We start from the raw sequence: 17823 nt of genomic DNA, 5'->3' as shown, positions 1-17823 counted from the left end.
GAAAGACATTAATCTTGCCGTTACTTCCTGTGCATTCCAAAAGGACTTGAGAGTTTCTCTGAAACTCAAACCACACACATTACAAGATTCATATTCGCCTTGACCATTCGTGTCAGTTTTTCCGGAAATCCGCGTTCGTGCTTTTCAATGATACCACCTCGTACGACCTAACCTAAGTAGCGTGCAACATAGCCAAGACTCTCAGGCCAAGACCATAAGCAATTAGAATTACTTGTCGTTCAATTTCTCAATACAGACCTTTCTATACTGTTTCCAAAAGATGAATTTATTTTTTTCTCATTTAATTTAATTTATTTCATCGTTTTGACGATTACATTAGTGCAGTTATGATCAAAAGCTGAGATATGGGTAACCTTTCAACAGCTGCCTAATGTTTAAAGAATAATAATTGGTCTTTTCAATACACATATTGAGCGATACAAGGGAAAATGTTACAAAAAACCCTCGGAAATTACTAAAAGACTTATTCTGTTTAACCTGTGATAAACAGCTAAGTGCTCAAGCAAAGGGTTTGCTGAAGTTATGCAACTATTCCAAAACTTTGTTAAAACTCGATGGAACCAGTCGTTGAGTTCTTCCATTTGAGCCATCCTGTGGACGTCCTCAGTTGGATGATATGGGTCCAAATTCAGCATCATTTTCAGCAACCGGTTTTACTTCACTTGAAGTTTCTTTCTATGGGTGGCAGCGCAGTTGTACCAAGCCGGAAATCCAATGTTAAACCTAGGTGTCCCACATCGTCTGACCATGTGATTCGGCGCCCGCAAACAGTTATCTCACTTCTAGGTTGTTTTCGAGGGCCTCGTTTTCTTGTGAAAAAAGTGCTTCGGATTTATCAGCATTAGTCTTAATTTTCCATTTTTTCTGGTAATTCTCTATAGCGTTCTGTGCGGCCTAAAGTTTGGAGACTATAGAAGCGGGGTCGGAATCCGATGCTATATAAGCAGTGTCGTCAGCAAAAAGGAAGTATTGGACTCATAACGGCACCTTGCTGGACACCATAGGGAACCTCATGCCGATCTGAACTTTGGCCGTTTACGAGAACATGAGCGATTCCTCAGAAAAGAGCGGATAATTTTCAAAATGAACATAGGAAAATATCTGTTCAGAAAGAAAGGGAGTGAATTTATGCCCAACGTCGATAACGCGAAGTGTTCGTGCTCCTCGATTGCAAACAGCACCAACAATGGCATCATCATCATCATTATCATCAACATCATGCACGCCTAGAATGAGCTACGCTGTGCCAGAACATTCCACGTGCTTCTGGAACATGAAGCGTGGAGATATAAATATGCACGCGTTGCGCGTGTAGTTCAGTTATATTTTTACCCCGCGTAACAAGTAAAGTGAAGTGTTAATAAAGTGTGCGTTTTCATTTAACAGTAACTTGCCAGTGTTTGCCTTCTTGTCCGAAAAAGACGTTTTCGTACATTTGGTCCTTCGAGCCGGATAGCGTGAATCCAGCAATCCAGAAGGCAAGGCAAGTTTCGCGAAATCGTGTACGGTCGCACTGTGAAGAATCGCGTAGCGGGTCGGTTAGTGTGCGCGAAAGTGATAGTCACGGGACCGTGGTAACAGTGTACGTCGCTGTTAGGGGGACTGTTGGTTTCGGTTTTAACAGTAGCAACGCAGCTACAGTATCCGATACAGTGCTTTGGCGCGCGTCAGTTGTCGATTATAGTTTAATTCAGACACGAGCAGCTGATTATTTCAACGACGTCACCGGGCAACAGCACATCAATTTTCGACAGAAAAACGAATCCACAAATCGTTTAGCATGGTTCAGTTAAATCAGCAGCGTGTGGTTATTCTCGGACGCCTGACACGGATCGAGGTGTTTATCCGAGACATCGAATCCAAGCCTGGGATTACAGCAGCATTGGTTCGTGCGCGATTAGAAGTCGTCGACCAATGCTGGACAGATTATGACTCAGTACAAACTGCCATCGACGCAGAAGAAGACATAAACAAGGAAGAAGAAGAAGAGAAACGCGCAATCTTCGAAGATAGATGTATGAATGCAAGAGCTGCATTGCATTCAATCATCGAAAGATTGCAAGGATCAGGACAAATGATCGCGGGCAGCAGGCATTCTCAATACCAGCAACCTGCAGTGGAACCACAAAAAACAGCTGTGCAACTGCCCACATTAGAGTTGCCAACGTTCAGCGGTGAATACACTGATTGGCCGACATTCCGAGACACGTTTGATGCGCTCATCGATAAAAACGGACAGCTATCAAACGTGCAAAAGCTACTTTACCTGAAATCAACCCTGCAAGGTGAGGCAGCGAACATGTTGGATGCTATGGACATTACCGATCATAACTACCGCATAGCATGGGACCTACTTGTGGAGAGGTTTGAAAATCTACGACTAGTCAAACAAAAACATTTGAAGGCACTGTTCACAATCAAGCAGGTTCCTGAAGATTCGTCAAAGGAATTGCGTCTTGATAACTGAGTGCCAGCGGAACGTTAATGCACTGAAGCAACTTGGTGAACCCACTGATCAATGGAGTACAATTCTGGTATACATGATCACCAGCAAGCTTGATAAAGCATCAAGACAAGATTGGGAAAACCAGACCCAGGACGACGATTCGCCGACATACGAACAGATCATTCAATTCATCACTAAAAGATGCCACATGTTGGAAATATTGATGACAGCGAAAAGTGAACATCACAGACCTATGCATTCTAATCTACAAGTGTCGTTTATGTCAACGATCTCAGTGGGTTGCAAGGTATGTAAAAGCAAACGTTATCATCCCATATGGAAATGCAAGAGATTCATCGCGATGAGCTATACAGCCAAGAAACGAAAGGTTAGAAAGCTGAAGTTGTGCTGCAACTGCTTTTCTCCAAAGCATGAAATGGAAAGATGTAGTTCTAGAGGCTGTAAAACTTGCAACGGAAGACATAATAGCTTGTTGCATCGGTCGAACGATATCAGGCAAGTTCAGGTGCATGATCAACATAGTCAGTGTTGCGTGATTTCATCTGCTTTTAGAGCAGAGCCAATTCAGCGGATAAAAGGAAAACACCAAGAATATTCAGCAGAGTTGAACAGCAGAAGCTCTGTATCACATAGAGGGTACTATCCAGAGTATCCATCACGCATCTTCAAGGTACTCCCAAGAACTGACATACGGAGAAGAATAGTCAAGAATCAGATTGTTGAAGGGGAGCCTTCAAGGCCGGCGGTATGTTCAGAAAGAAAGGGAGTGAATTTATGCCCAACGTCGATAACGCGAAGTGTTCGTGCTCCTCGATTGCAAACAGCACCAACAATGGCATCATCATCATCATTATCATCAACATCATGCACGCCTAGAATGAGCTACGCTGTGCCAGAACATTCCACGTGCTTCTGGAACATGAAGCGTGGAGATATAAATATGCACGCGTTGCGCGTGTAGTTCAGTTATATTTTTACCCCGCGTAACAAGTAAAGTGAAGTGTTAATAAAGTGTGCGTTTTCATTTAACAGTAACTTGCCAGTGTTTGCCTTCTTGTCCGAAAAAGACGTTTTCGTACAATATCCTTGATACATTTTATGCAGAATTGCTTCCTGCCACACAGAATCATATGCCTTCTCAACGTCTAACAGCACCATGCCGAGCACAAGCCGAACGAGTTGGTGTTTGGTAGAGTGTCCTCTTTTAAAACCGAATTGCACATCAGGTAATATTCAAGCGTTTTCCAGATGTTGTTCAATGCGTTTCAATACCGTGCTGTGCCCTTATTCCAATCAGCGCCTAATTCCGTTCACGCAAGACAAAATGATAAATAATAAAGAGTTTTCGTATAAAAACAACATAAAAATATCCTTGTACTTTTCTATGGTTATGTATGCATGAAATGAAATGAAAACCAGCGTCATTTTTGGCGATTAACAGTGAAAATTTAATCAAAATTTGTTGGTCGTCACTACGAGCGCCATTTTGATTGTTTTCATTAACCCACTTGCTAAGAACGTTTGTCATAATATTTAAGCATTTTTAAGTGGAAATTTGCCCTGGATTTCAAACACAGCAGCATAATAAGACAAAACAGGTAACATTATAGCGTATTACCAAATTGTTGCCTGTATTTTCCCGATAGAAAATGCTGAAAAGTGAAAAATATCTTGACCGGAATAAGGGTACATCTAAATCTACTCGTTCCTTATTCCGTTCATTGGGTTTGGAGCGAGGTTTGGAGGATGGATTCCGAAAATTCCGTGTTTGAGAATATAATCTATGAGCAAGAAAAGGTACATCGTACATAAAGCCATATGAATGGTGAACGTTTAAAATTCTATCCCGCAGGCAGACCGAAAGGAATTCCGTTAACGACTCTACTCGAAAAGGTTATAGGACCTTTTTCAACTCGTGCCGGGAAAATACAGTTTATCAGTTAATGATTTAATGATGATTTATAAAGCGAATGCTGGATTTCCGGTGAATACGAACAGTTTTAAACAGCACAATTCATAATTGCGGCGTTCTTGTTTATCCGAATTTCTATAAAAAAAACACTACCCTCTCTGTGCTGTAAAAAAGGTTCTGTTTTACCAAAATCCGTGAATACTTCCTAGAAGTAGGGTTATCCGGTACCTACTTTAAAGAACCGGAACTTTGAAGAATATTCAATTTGAACGAAACAGTGGTACGAACAATTCCAAACAAACAGAGACATTGTTTTGGAAGGTTCAGGTCAGAATTAAAGACCTAGTATCCAGGCTCTAGTCAAAATTACGTTGAGGATAAGGTGTAAAACTCCGATAAGGAATCGTATCTGTCCTTTTCTGTGGTACCTAATGCAATTGGGCAGCTAGCATCAATGTCCATGTTGAATATATCTCGAATGGTAAGTGAAACAAACGAAAAAAGAGTCAACTTGGCTATACTAAGGAAATATCATTCATTGTATTTTAAATTTGGAAGGAAATTACATTTATGCTTTTTATTTGCAATATTAAAATAAATGAAAAGATGGATTTGTGAGAAAAATGATGCCTGGTATTAGCATCTCCAAGAAATCAATGTTTTTCGGGTGATTGGAATTAGGAACACGAATGAACGGAATTAGAAACAATGCCATTTCAGATGATTGGAATTAGGACCACATAATTGGTCAATTTTGTTTTCACTAGTGGAGCCTAAGTCTATGAATGCATCCCAACATATTTTATTTTCAATTGTATATAGAAAATGACACTATGTAGCAAAATTGCAGCTTCAAAATACTAAACGGCTGTTTTTTAGAGCTTTTAGACATAGCGCATTGCCTTAGGTGAACGGAATAAGGGCACAGCACGGTATTATGCGTTCCAGGAGTTTGCTGAATGTAGCCAATAAACTTAACGGCCTATAATTTTATGGATTCCTGGAATCCTTATTCGGCTTTGGGATAGCAATTACCACTGCGTGTTTCCAGCATGTTGGGAAGTACCCAAGTCGAATACAAGCGGAAAAGATTTCTTTGTTTTCAGATTTCGGATTAATTGAGAAACTTCCTTCGGGCGGATCAGCCAAGAGTGCACATCTCCCAGATCCGTGCGATCAATGAGATCAACCGATCCATCCATCGCCGTAACAATTTCAAGATCGGCTGGCTTTCGATTAGTGTGTGCCTGCGCAAACCCCAGTAGTTGAGCCTTGCTATTGCCAGTAGTTGAGCCTTCTCGGAAGAGGAAGCGACGAAATTATTGCCTTGAAGCAAGGAGGGGCTGTATTTCGTTGACTTCCGCAATGCTTTAGAGATTCTCCAGAGTGTGTTACGGTCTGCACTCAAGGTCTGTAACGTTTGTTGGAATCTGCTGAAGTTAGCTTGGTCACATTCTTCCCGAATACGACGATTCAGCGATAGTACGATGTCATGGTAAATGGGATCCCTTCTTCTGTACCACTGGCGGCGTCTTTTATTGCGTAAAGTAATCAGTCGTCGAGTATTGACTGGAATCCCTGCAGAGTAGTCGCGCGTAGCGCGTAGTATTTTAGGTGTGGCTCTATGGTAGGAGCTGATAGACTGATGTTAAAGATCACTGGAAGATGATTTGATTAAAGGTCGTTTAATGTCATCGGTTTAGTCATTTCAATCAAGTTATTTGAAAGTACTAAGTTCAATATGGGTTGGGTGATGCGTGTGAGAGTCAGGGAAGTGAATGAAAAACTTACGATTAGCTGCCTCCAGGCTGGTATAGCAGCTTTCCGGCCTTATTAGCTTTAGAACAGTTCCAGTTACGTGGCATGAGCTCAGATCACCCACTATGAAAAAAGGTTCATCACTTCTTGTTAGGGTTTCGATGTCTCGACGAAACTGAGTCCAGATCGATCGCCTCCTTGCTCCAGGAAAATAGGCAGCTATTATATTTACTTTCGTATCGACAGTGTTGATTGAGATGCCAACACTTTCAATGGATTTTGTAGAAATATTGATTTGTGAATAATCGATGCTTTTACGGACTGCAATCAGAACACCACCTCCTCTTTCAGTTTCACAAGACATACGATCGAGGCGAAAGCAAGAGAAATCTGGGTGCGAAAATGTGTGTTTTTGTTGTAGCTATGTTTCGGTTATATAACAAAAAACTTCTTTCCATGAACAGAACGTCCGTTCCAGTTGGCAAAACTAAGCGAATCTTAATTAAACATTATAAACGTATTTCATCGAAAGCTCAAAAAGAGCTAGAAGTTGTTCCTGTTTTGATCGGCTGTTTGCAAGGCGACCAAACATTTCTGTCGCGAGAGTGAGGAATTCTGACATTGGAAACAGATCTTGTGTGTTGCTCACCTCATCGTTCATCACCTGGGCGTATGATTTTGTCATCGGTGTTGTGGATGAATGGGAGCGCCGACCTTGGAAGGGTGGCGGGGGACAGGAGCTGGCTGTAGCCCACGTGCTTCTCTGATTTTCGCTAGATCCATGATGTAGTTCTTGCGCCTGGGACAACCACGGTAGTTGGCAGTGTGGTGGCCACCGTGAACTTAATTTTAAAATTTTAAAATCACTTGAATAAAGAGGAAAAAAATAGGCCTGGCCGCTTTTATGTTTGAACTGAATTTATGATGTGCTTCAAACATAAATATTGACAAGAGAAGTGATATATTCTATCCGGAACAAAGTTAGAACGCTTTTTATACCGAAGTTGGATTTTTCTCCAGATACAGGCAAATTTCCCAACTTCGGAAGTAGTGCGCTGGATTCGCCTAAAGATGCGCTGAACAACGCATCAATTAGTTTGACAGATAAAACTTTGGAAGTCCCGACTTTCGAATTCTAAGTTAGTGCTACGCCGACAATAGATGTGGTCGAATCTATCACTTTCCAGGATTCTTTCATGATCTGGCTGTGTATGAGTAGCCTAGACTAGACTAGACTAACCGCGTTCGTGCATTACCTGCCAGAACTGATTTCGATCGATGATAGTGTAGTATGCGGAATCACAGTCGATGAATAGATGTTATGTTTTAAAGAAAACTTTTCTCTACAATGAGCCTATAATTTTCGTTGTTTTTTCTTTGCTGGTCTAGTAGAGAGTGAGAAAAAGATTATGCAATACGTTTTTGATGGCATGCGCGACCTAGTGGACCTTTTTTAATTCCTTGCTGTATTCGATAACAGAATTAGCATTCAGCTGATTATCAGCACCGACAAAGTTCGAGCCTTTGACTTGACTTAAATTCAATTTATTTTCATTTTCTTTTTGTGTTCATACAATAGTGTATCACTGTATCAGTTTAAGTGTTTGGCCACCTGGCCCTTCATCTTCATTTGTTTTTTCTTGTTTGTTTTGAAAAGATAATTGTTTTGTGTTCAATTTTTACATGTTAAGCGAGCAAGCGTTCCAGTTGACCAGGCCCACCCTAGCAGCCATTTTCAATGATGAACATGCCAAGAGTGGAGACCTGGTCGATTGCAGCCGCGCAGCCGAGTGGCGAGCTGCGCGAAGATCGGCATCAGTTGCGAAGCAGATTCTTCCGATGGGACGGCTTCGTTCTCCGACTGCCGATGGAAGGAGGGAGCGGGGGCCATTCGCTGGTGGATGGTGCCGACGATGTTGGAGCTTGGACCGATGCAGCTGCCGCTGCCAGTCGCTTGTGCGGCTGTAGCGGTGGGAGTATTGGAATCACACGACGGGGAGCCGGGATAGCTGGAAAGTTCACCTCGTTGATTACAGGAACACGGTTCTTCTTCGGAATGGTCCTGGTGGAAGCCTTCTTCCGGATTTCCAGGAACTCGGCTCGCTTTGGGCAGCCCTTTGTGGTGGCCCGATGTTTGTCGCCACAGTTGGCGCACTTGGGATCGGCCACCTCCATTTTGTCGCACTCATCAGTCAGATGGGGATCGCCACACTTGTTGCAGCGCGGCTTCATGCGGCAGTTCCTGGTGCCGTGCCCGAAATTGAAGCATTTGGTGCATTGCGTGACATCGCGGTGCACTGGCCGATATCGCTCCCAGTCAACGACGGTGTAATTTATAACGCCAACCAGCTTCAGGTCCTTCCAGGTAGTGGAGCCGTGCTCCAGATGGATCAGGTAAAGCTGGTCACGATATCTCCTCGCCTTGTCGTGGCGAGCGATCTTGTGCACGGCTACTGGCTTCAGTCCGCAACTTTAAAGTTCTGCTTGGAGCTCTTCCTCCTTCATGTCGTGGAGTCCTCACAGCAAAGCCTTGAGCGGCTTCGAGCCGCGGTGGTCATGAGTGTAGTACTCATACTTGTGGACGGATTGATGATGGTCCTTGTTTGCCGGCATCACTTTTACGCCCTCGCTGCAGAGCCGAAAAGTACATTTCAGCCCCTTAGCGATCAGCTGGCGAATTTTTGGGCGTAAATCAGGCGGATCGCCCTTCACAAACACGGGCGGGCACTTCTCCTTCCGCTCCGGTTGCACCTGCGGCAGTTGCGATTGCTGCTTCTTCCTCTTTTTCGGCGGATTGCCGGCGTCATCAAGCGGCAACGGCGAGAACACGATGCTCTGCAAAAGCTGCTTGGAGGGGCTACCCGCGCCTCCAAGAGCAGTGCGCTTAGGCACTTTTCCAGCGACCGAATCGGCCACCGAGTCTCCCATGACGGGTCCGGGAGAAAATAACGCCAACGCGACGAAGCGAAAACGTAAACAGCAAACGAACGAGAAAAAAAAACACTTGGAAAAAAATGCGCGAGCAAAAAAAAACACGTCCGTACGTGCTGCTGTCTCGAACTGGAATGAGCAAAGTTCGAGCCATTGTCTGATCACATCTCGTAGCACAAACCCCGCTGTGATACACACCTTTTTCTAGCGTTGAGAAACGTGATCTCCTGCGGCTTCAAGGTAGACGACTTTCGACGTTTGGCATATGAAAACGGCTATGTACCCCTTAGTAGTTTTGGGTCCACGTAGGTTGTTTGATTTGACCAAGTTTGGTCCTGCTTAGTCGACACCAACGTGCGTGAACTGGTGTTGTGCGAACCGATGGAAGATTTCCCATTAGCAGGATTACTTAGACACAGTTTTGAATCACCGAGCGACAACCGAAAATCCAAAAGCGTTGATTCAAGGCAGCAATCTGTAAGCTAGTGCCACAGTGAAGATTTCCTAAATGAACCTTCTCGAATAAAAGTATAGTGTACCGAGATGATCGGATGCTTCATATCGTAGGGTAGCTCCGACTTTAAAGGCTGCCATCAACTCGCAAAATACCGTTGCCACTGATGAATGGATACAAATGCTCCAGTCTGCTTTTTTGAGAAACCTCCAAACCTTACTTCAAATTATTGAAACTCGAGTTGTCGAAAACTTTGCGTTGAGTGACAAATCCGTTGCGGTTAAGATCCGCTCCATCATAACGTTCCGGCTCCTGGCAAAACGAGGATGAACGTTTCAACCTTCATAGTTGACTCAGAATGGTTCAGCGAAAGTTGAAAAAGTACCGCTTGATTGTTTCCAAACTGTTTTATCTATGCTTAGTCATGATGGCCCTTTACACCATAACTTGTGGTTGATACGTAGCCCCATCGATTTCTTGGCAGGAATTCTTGAATTGCTGATGTTCTGTTAGCCACAAATGTTTTCCATCGCCGTGGAAGCGAAGACAACCACTGCAACACGATTGTTGAATCTGTCCACGCGTGGTAATCGACCTGAAGGTGCTCGAGCGAAAGTGTCAGCACATAAGATCTTTGCATCAGGTCGAACAGCAGTATTGGCTACGTTTAGTTCAAGCCTCAGTAGGGATGTCTGCTTCACTTGTACTAGCTTAGTTTTGACTGCAAACAGTTGGACGGCACGTTGCCATCATCGTCGACCGATTTCTTATAAACTACTTCTGCATACGCTACTTCCGAGGCTTCGGAAAAGCCATGGAACTGGACTCGACCTCTGTATGGTTTGGAAGCCAACAAAGAATTCGGAACTGCTCCAGCAGATGTAGGTTACCACTCTAATCTGATCGGCCGAGGCGATCACTTCCGCTATCGTAACCTTATTCAGCTGCTTGCATCGTGTAAAACCCTCACTTCTATACCCTAGCCTGAAGCTCCTGGGCTAGCGCTCCATATATAAGATGCCACCGGCTACGGGCTCTTCCTTAGGACAAAGATCATCTCACCCTCTCTTGTGTCGCTTTCTCCTTCTGCGCTTTCCAGGCTTCACTTCGCTTTGCTTATCTCTAAGCTCTTCGCTTCGCTTCTCTTCGCTCCCAGTATGTCATCAGCCTATCGTTTGCCAGGGACTCCTGATCGCTGGTTCCCTTGGTCGGGTTGGTTTGACATGGCGAGATCCCGCCAATCCGCATGAGAGTGAAATTCGCTGATAAGCTTCCCGATCTGTAAACTAGTCTAATAAATCAACAAAAAAGATTATTTAATCATTAATCGTTAATCATCGAATTTTACATTTAATCGTTAATCACTAATCATATTCTTAATTGTTTTGAGTTTTTTCACAAATCATCAGTTTTAATCATTGCATACATCGCTTTTATTCATCAATCTTTAATCATAATCATCTAATTTTTATACCTTTAATGACCCAATTTGGTAAAAAGGTTAGTTGATTACACAGGGGAACAAAATTTAACTTTTTGCTGGTCCTCAGAACCAATTGATGAGTCTTCAGTAGATTTTGGCTCGCTGAATCCGAATCTGTCCTCAAATATGCTCTAACACGTCCAAATTTTGAGATATAGCTAAATTAATACCGCTAATTTGAAGAAATTGGCATTTTTCGAAGGACTTTCATGAAGCATATAAACATAATTTAAGGTCAATCAATTCCCAAAACGGTAAAAGCACATCTGATCTAATGAATTTCCATCAGCTTTGCACGTTACAATTGTTTTCTATTCGGTTTTCCTTGAATTTAGGTTCAGTGAATTTAATTTAAAAACATTCCATGCAAGTCCGTTTCAAAAACTTGCATGCAAACGCCATCAGCACCAGTTCGAAGCCACCAAAAATTCAACAACATGCGGCCAGAGGAACTGGGATATGAAAATGTTGAATGAAGTATAGAGATACTAGTCAGTTTGTAAATATATGTTTCATTCGACTTTTAATAAAATATACTTTTTTTTTCATTTTATGCTCAACATTTCTCCTCCTCCTAAAATATTATTATGCTCGATTTCTGGTTGTTTTTTTTTTTCAATCGATCAACATCCAATAACCACACGTAATCCGTTATCATGTTGCAATTGTGTTGTGCTAGAATATAGTGCGAACATGATGATCCAGAAAGTTCCTTTCTTTTAATCAACAAGGAAACAGATCGGATTGCAATTTGAACAAATTCAAATCCTCTACTAGATCCCCTACCAGAGCATTCAAGCCACATCCCACATTGACTAATAAAATACATTCCAGCACTGGGAAAAAAAGTTGAAACTTAAACATTTTGTAACTACATCGTAAATTTCCTCATTCATACCGTTGTTTTGTTAAACTAAAGAAATATCAGAGTGCAGAATTGGCGGATCATTTAACCATATGCTCGGGTAACTGTAACATGTTGAACAGCACACAAGTGGAGCGGAGCCCAAGTGTTTTTTGTTTTTCTGGCGCATTACTTTGCGTCTTTCTTAGCACATAACAAGCATAACAAAGCTTGATAAAACTAGTGAACTTTTTCCCGTTTCGCTGTTATAAACTGACCATAGATAAAAGAAATTGCATTGGGATTATTGCAACATCCATGCAGCATTTTCAACGCGAATCAAATAAAAAGTCCGCCACGCACGAGTAGGTTGTTGGCGTTTTCCGGTTTCTGTTGCGTAGCCGTCAACGTCGCTTCAGCTTGTATGCAATCATACACAAGAACAATCGAATGCAACTTATCGATTCGTTGATTGATTTTGCTAATTGATAATTTTCCGCCAAAATTTCTATCACAGGAATATTGGAATGATCATAAATAGCAGGAATAATCAAAATACATAGAACTGCGTACAGTTCTCGTACTTGCTTTATTCGAATGAACATAATAAAGGAGCTTCAATTGACAGTAAATACACCATATCACTTGAGCAATTATTGAAAATTTATCGCGCCAGAGGAAATATAACATCATATTTACATTCAATAGAACTTACTTCAATGAAAACATATTTTTTTTTTTTGCTTGGACAAACTATTATAAGGTACACTGGGGGAAGTGGAAAAAGGGGGTAAGTGTAAAAATCGACTGGAAAAATTGGAATTGTACATACTTTACAGTTTTTACCACATCATAGCATCATGCAATGTTATACTTTGATGCTCACACTAATACTATGTTGAAATTTGTACAACACATACACTAACACGGTTAACGCTTGAACTGTAATTTTAGATTTCGCGAAAAATTGATATTTGCATTCATAAAATTATTTCTTATTTGCACCAATTGTTCTTTTTTCAAGTAAATTAATGTCACAGGTGACCATTACAATACAATTAAACTAATCCCATTCAATTGGTAGTGGTTTGTACCAAGAAAGCAAATAATTTAAAGATTTTACACTTACCCCAGGTATCAAACACTGCGGGGGAAGTGGATAATGCTCTAATTACGCAATTTTTTTCTTCCTTCCAGGGTTTATTTCGATAGCTGTGAATCTTAATATGTTCCTTCTTTGTCATCATGGTGATTCCAGTGGGGATTGGACTCATATAAATGAGATAATGCCTGATTAATCCACCTATCGGTACTGATGCCTTTCACATGTTTTCCATATGAAAGAAATATATAAAAAAAGATAAAAATAGCACTGATAGGTAAATATATTGTATAATTCACATTAATTTTTATTCCTAACAAGTTTCGCCGTTGAATGCAATTTTTTGCGAACAAAGCGGTTAAGGAAAAGTGCTTAAGAATAGCTGATAATTTTGTACGTGCTTTGCGAACACACATACATACAAATACGCACATACAGACATCATCTCAATTCGTTAAACTAAGATGATTAGTTTATAACCCTGTAAGTCCCATTTTTCCTTTAAAATGTTCATCTTTGGGGCGAACATATAGACTTTACGTACACTTAGTGTCCGAGAAGGCAAAACCAGCCCTCCCCTAGCTACTACGAGAATTCCTTGAGGATCTATTCCGTTAAGGTAATGAAATTATTCCACAAAAGATACTCAGAGTAATTATCGTATTGATTTTAGTTATATTGAAGACAATACACAGAGAGCTGGATTGATGACGTCCTCTTTATTGCGTGTCTCGAGATTGTCTGACATTACATTTATTGATTGCTGCTGTCTAATCCTATTCAATGCCTACTACGAATACCTACAGCTCGGCCATCAGAAATGATTTGATCAGGTATTGAATATGCGTTAAAGTAATGTTTCAAGTGTTTGATGACCTCACTTGTATTTGTAGTTTTGCAGGGAAAAAGCTTTAAAAATTTTGAAAATGCATCTATTATTACAAAAATATATTTATAATTACAGTTTCTTAGTGTCAATGGTCCATAATGATCAATATGTAATGTGTGAAAAGGTATATTTCCTTTATCTATAATGTTTAAATACCCATCCTTTTTATTATTTTTTTTTTGAATAAACAATGCATCTTAAACAATTACCATTGTATTTTTTTATTCGTTCTTTTATATTTGGAAACCAATATGATTTGTTTATTAGTTCGTAAACTTTTTCCACCCCAAAGTGACCGAAATCATCGTGATACATTTTCAAAATATGGTCCACCATATTTGATGGAACATAAAATAATAACTTGTTTTCTTTATTTTTTCTATAAACTACTCCATCTCGCAACTCAAAATATTTGTTTTCCCTATTCTCCAACTGAATCCGTATTTCTTCAACTTTTGAATCTAACATTTGACTAGCCAATAATGCTCTTTCAAAATTATCATTTTCATTTCCTAAAGCACATATAATAGGCATACGAGATAAAGCATCTACATGTTTCATGTTAGAAGAATTTCGATGAATAATTTCGTAATCGTATTCAGAAAGAAATATTTCCCATCTAGCGATTTTCACATTTATGTCTTTTTTCTTCAAAGTTTCTTTCAACGCTATACAATCAGTTACTATAGTGAATTTGATACCTTGCAAATATATATATGAAACCTCTTAATGCTATGTACAACTGCTAATGTCTCAAGTTCAAAAGAGTGCAATTTTGCTTCGTGAGACTCCGTTCTCTTACTAAAATACATTACTGGATGTAAAACTCCATCTGACTGCTCTTGCAATAAAACTCCTCCAAACCCTAATGCACTAGCATCTGTATGTAGTTCTGTTCTGGCAGAAGGCGAATAAATTTTCAATACCGGTTCTGCAACAAGTTTTTCTCGAAGAATTTCAAATGCCTTCATTTCATCTTTTCCAAATGTAAAATCTTTTTTATCTTTTTTAACTACATCATACAGTGGTTTAGAAATTATTGAAAAATTTGGTATGAATTTCCTGAAGTAACTGGCCAATCCTATAAATTTATGCACATCATGTATATTTTTAGGAATCGGAAAGTTTGTTATACTTTCTACATGTTTTCCGCTTGGCTTTATTCCTTCTGAACCAATATTGTATCCTAAATACTCAACATTAGTTTTTAAAAATGTATATTTTGTTAGCTGTAATTGTAAATGATTCTCAATTAAAATTTCGAAAACTTTTCTTAGTACGACTAAATGTTCCTCAGCTGTTTCAGTTGCTATTAGAATATCATCTATGTATATTCTTATAACCCCTTCAGCAATTAAATTCTTGAAAATAGTATTAATAAATCGCATAAAAGCTGAAGGTGCATTGCACAAACCAAATGGAACCCGAGTATATTCATACTGTCCCAAATGACTTACAAAAGCTGTATATTTTTGACAATTTTTATCGATCAATAGATGATGATATCCACTTTTGAGATCTAGAGTACTGAAATAGTTCTTATTTCTCAAACTATCTAGGTGGTCTTCAATATGAGGAAGTGGATACCTATCTTTTACTGTTATTTTGTTCAATTCCCTATAGTCTACACACATCCTCCAAGAATTATCTTTCTTCTTTACTAAAACTATTCTACTAGCATATGGTGAATTACTTTCTTGTATTACACCCTCATTTAGAAGTTTTTTTATTTGTGATTCTATTTCTAATTTTTGAATGTTAGATAATCGACGAGGTGAAAAACTGAATGGTTTATTTTCCAACAATTCAATATTCATACTATAAAATTGTTTCGGTTTCAGTGGACGAACTCCATTTTTATATACTTCAATGAAAAGAGATTTGATTTTATTAACATATGCAAAAGGAATAGTACTATCGCCTATATCTAATTTATCTTCATCATTATTCAAGAAAGTTTCCGCACTTATTTCCACATCATAAATGTCTGGTCGAAAATCATTTCTGTTTTTAGCCACATTCAAGAGATTTTCATTTATATCATTCTTCTTTCCAAAAACTATTGAATTACCATCACATTCAGCGAACAAATTATTCCTTACCATGAAATCTGACCCAAGAATGCACATCGGTTCCATGGTTGAATCTGGTACAATTTTAAACTGTGAAGTGTAAATAAAATTATTAATAACAATTTCAGTCTCAAATGTTCCTAAAATATCAATTTTTGAATGATTTAGGCCAGAAAATGATTGATTTGAATATTTGACAATTTTAACTGAATCAGGAACAATGCTATTGCGTATCAAACAAATTGGACTACCTGTATCGAAAAGTGTGGTGCAGTCTGTATAAAAATATGAAAATCTAACTAATGCATTGAAAAATGATTTTTTTAAATAAACCTTTTCTCTAAATACTACGCTACCTCGAGACCGCTGTTGATCGACTGCTTCAGCTCCTAGCCGGCTATACCTCGTCTCCACAGCTGAAATATCATCGGTTCGTCCTCCAGTGTAACGAGTATCTGATCTTGGATTTCCACCGCCGCCTCTTGGATATGGATTCTTTGGAAAACGAGCATCTTTTTGATAACACATTCTTGCCAAATGTCCACTTTCTCCACAATTGTAGCAGCAACCAACATTCCAGCGCATACGATCTTGATAGCTGTTTGAATAATTTCCTCGATTCACCACCATCGCCCGCATTTGTGATTGATTTTCATGGCGTAGAATTGCATCCAACAACGTCTCTACTGTAGTATGCCCTGCGGTACTCAGCGTCAGCCTCAAATAGGGATCCGGTATTCCATTTATAATATATTTCATTACAGCTGCATCACCCAAATTGATTGACCTTGCTTTTGCTACAATGTCGTACACAAAGTGTTCATAAGTTTCATTTGAAGCCTTCACTCGTTTCATCAAAGCGCTGTGAACATCTACTTCATCAATTCGCGTTGGAAATGCTCTTGTGATTCTTTGTTTGAACTCATTCCAACCATTTATCGTTTCTTCCACACCTTCAAACCAGATTTTTGGAACTGCTCCTAATCGCATCGTCGCATAATGAAGGACAGCTCGATCGTCCCAGCCATAAACATCTTTCAAACGGTCGAGTTTTCTTATCCATTTTTCAACTGTAATCTTCTGCAGATTGAATTCGGGAATAAGTCCTTGAATTTCTTCATAGTGTAAAAACATCTGTACGTTTCGTGGACACATTCTGTCACACATATTCGATCTTAAGCTATTTGTGTTTCCATTCTGCTTCTCTTCACCGCTCATCTCAACTGCATTAACTCCACGTTCACCAACAACCGTACAAGTACCAGTTTCGGGACGCGTTTCGATTTCTATTTCGCTATCATTCATTTCCTCTTGGTTCGTAACTTCGATTTCAGGTTGGTTCAGTTTCCCTCCAATGCTCGAAGAATTTTCATTTTCAACTCTTCGTCTTGGAAAGTCGCGTAAGATCATCATCCCACTTCTGAATTGAAGACAATACACAGAGAGCTGGATTGATGACGTCCTCTTTATTGCGTGTCTCGAGATTGTCTGACATTACATTTATTGATTGCTGCTGTCTAATCCTATTCAATGCCTACTACGAATACCTACAATATGCAACTACTCATCACTATTGAAGGTCAAGGCAATATGGGTTTTCCACTTACCCCATCCCACTAGGGAAAGTGGGAAAACAACTCCTAATTTTAAAAATCTATTTCCATAAATTTCAAGCGACCAAAATGGTATGAATTACCACACAGTTGGTGCAAAATTGACTGTTTTTGATAGCCCATTTTGATTGAACGCATTTAAATCATTTAAACTGGTTTTACACTAATTCAAACATGCACTATCGATTTTTCCTTTTCCACTTCCCCCAGTGTACCTTATTGAATTCTTTTTACTTTCCTCTCTAAACCGTTAACAGATAATTACCAGGCTTGTACA

This window comes from Armigeres subalbatus, chromosome 3 (assembly GCF_024139115.2).
Source record: "Armigeres subalbatus isolate Guangzhou_Male chromosome 3, GZ_Asu_2, whole genome shotgun sequence".
Taxonomy (NCBI): domain Eukaryota; kingdom Metazoa; phylum Arthropoda; class Insecta; order Diptera; family Culicidae; genus Armigeres; species Armigeres subalbatus.
Note: the sequence above shows the minus strand (reverse complement) of the source record.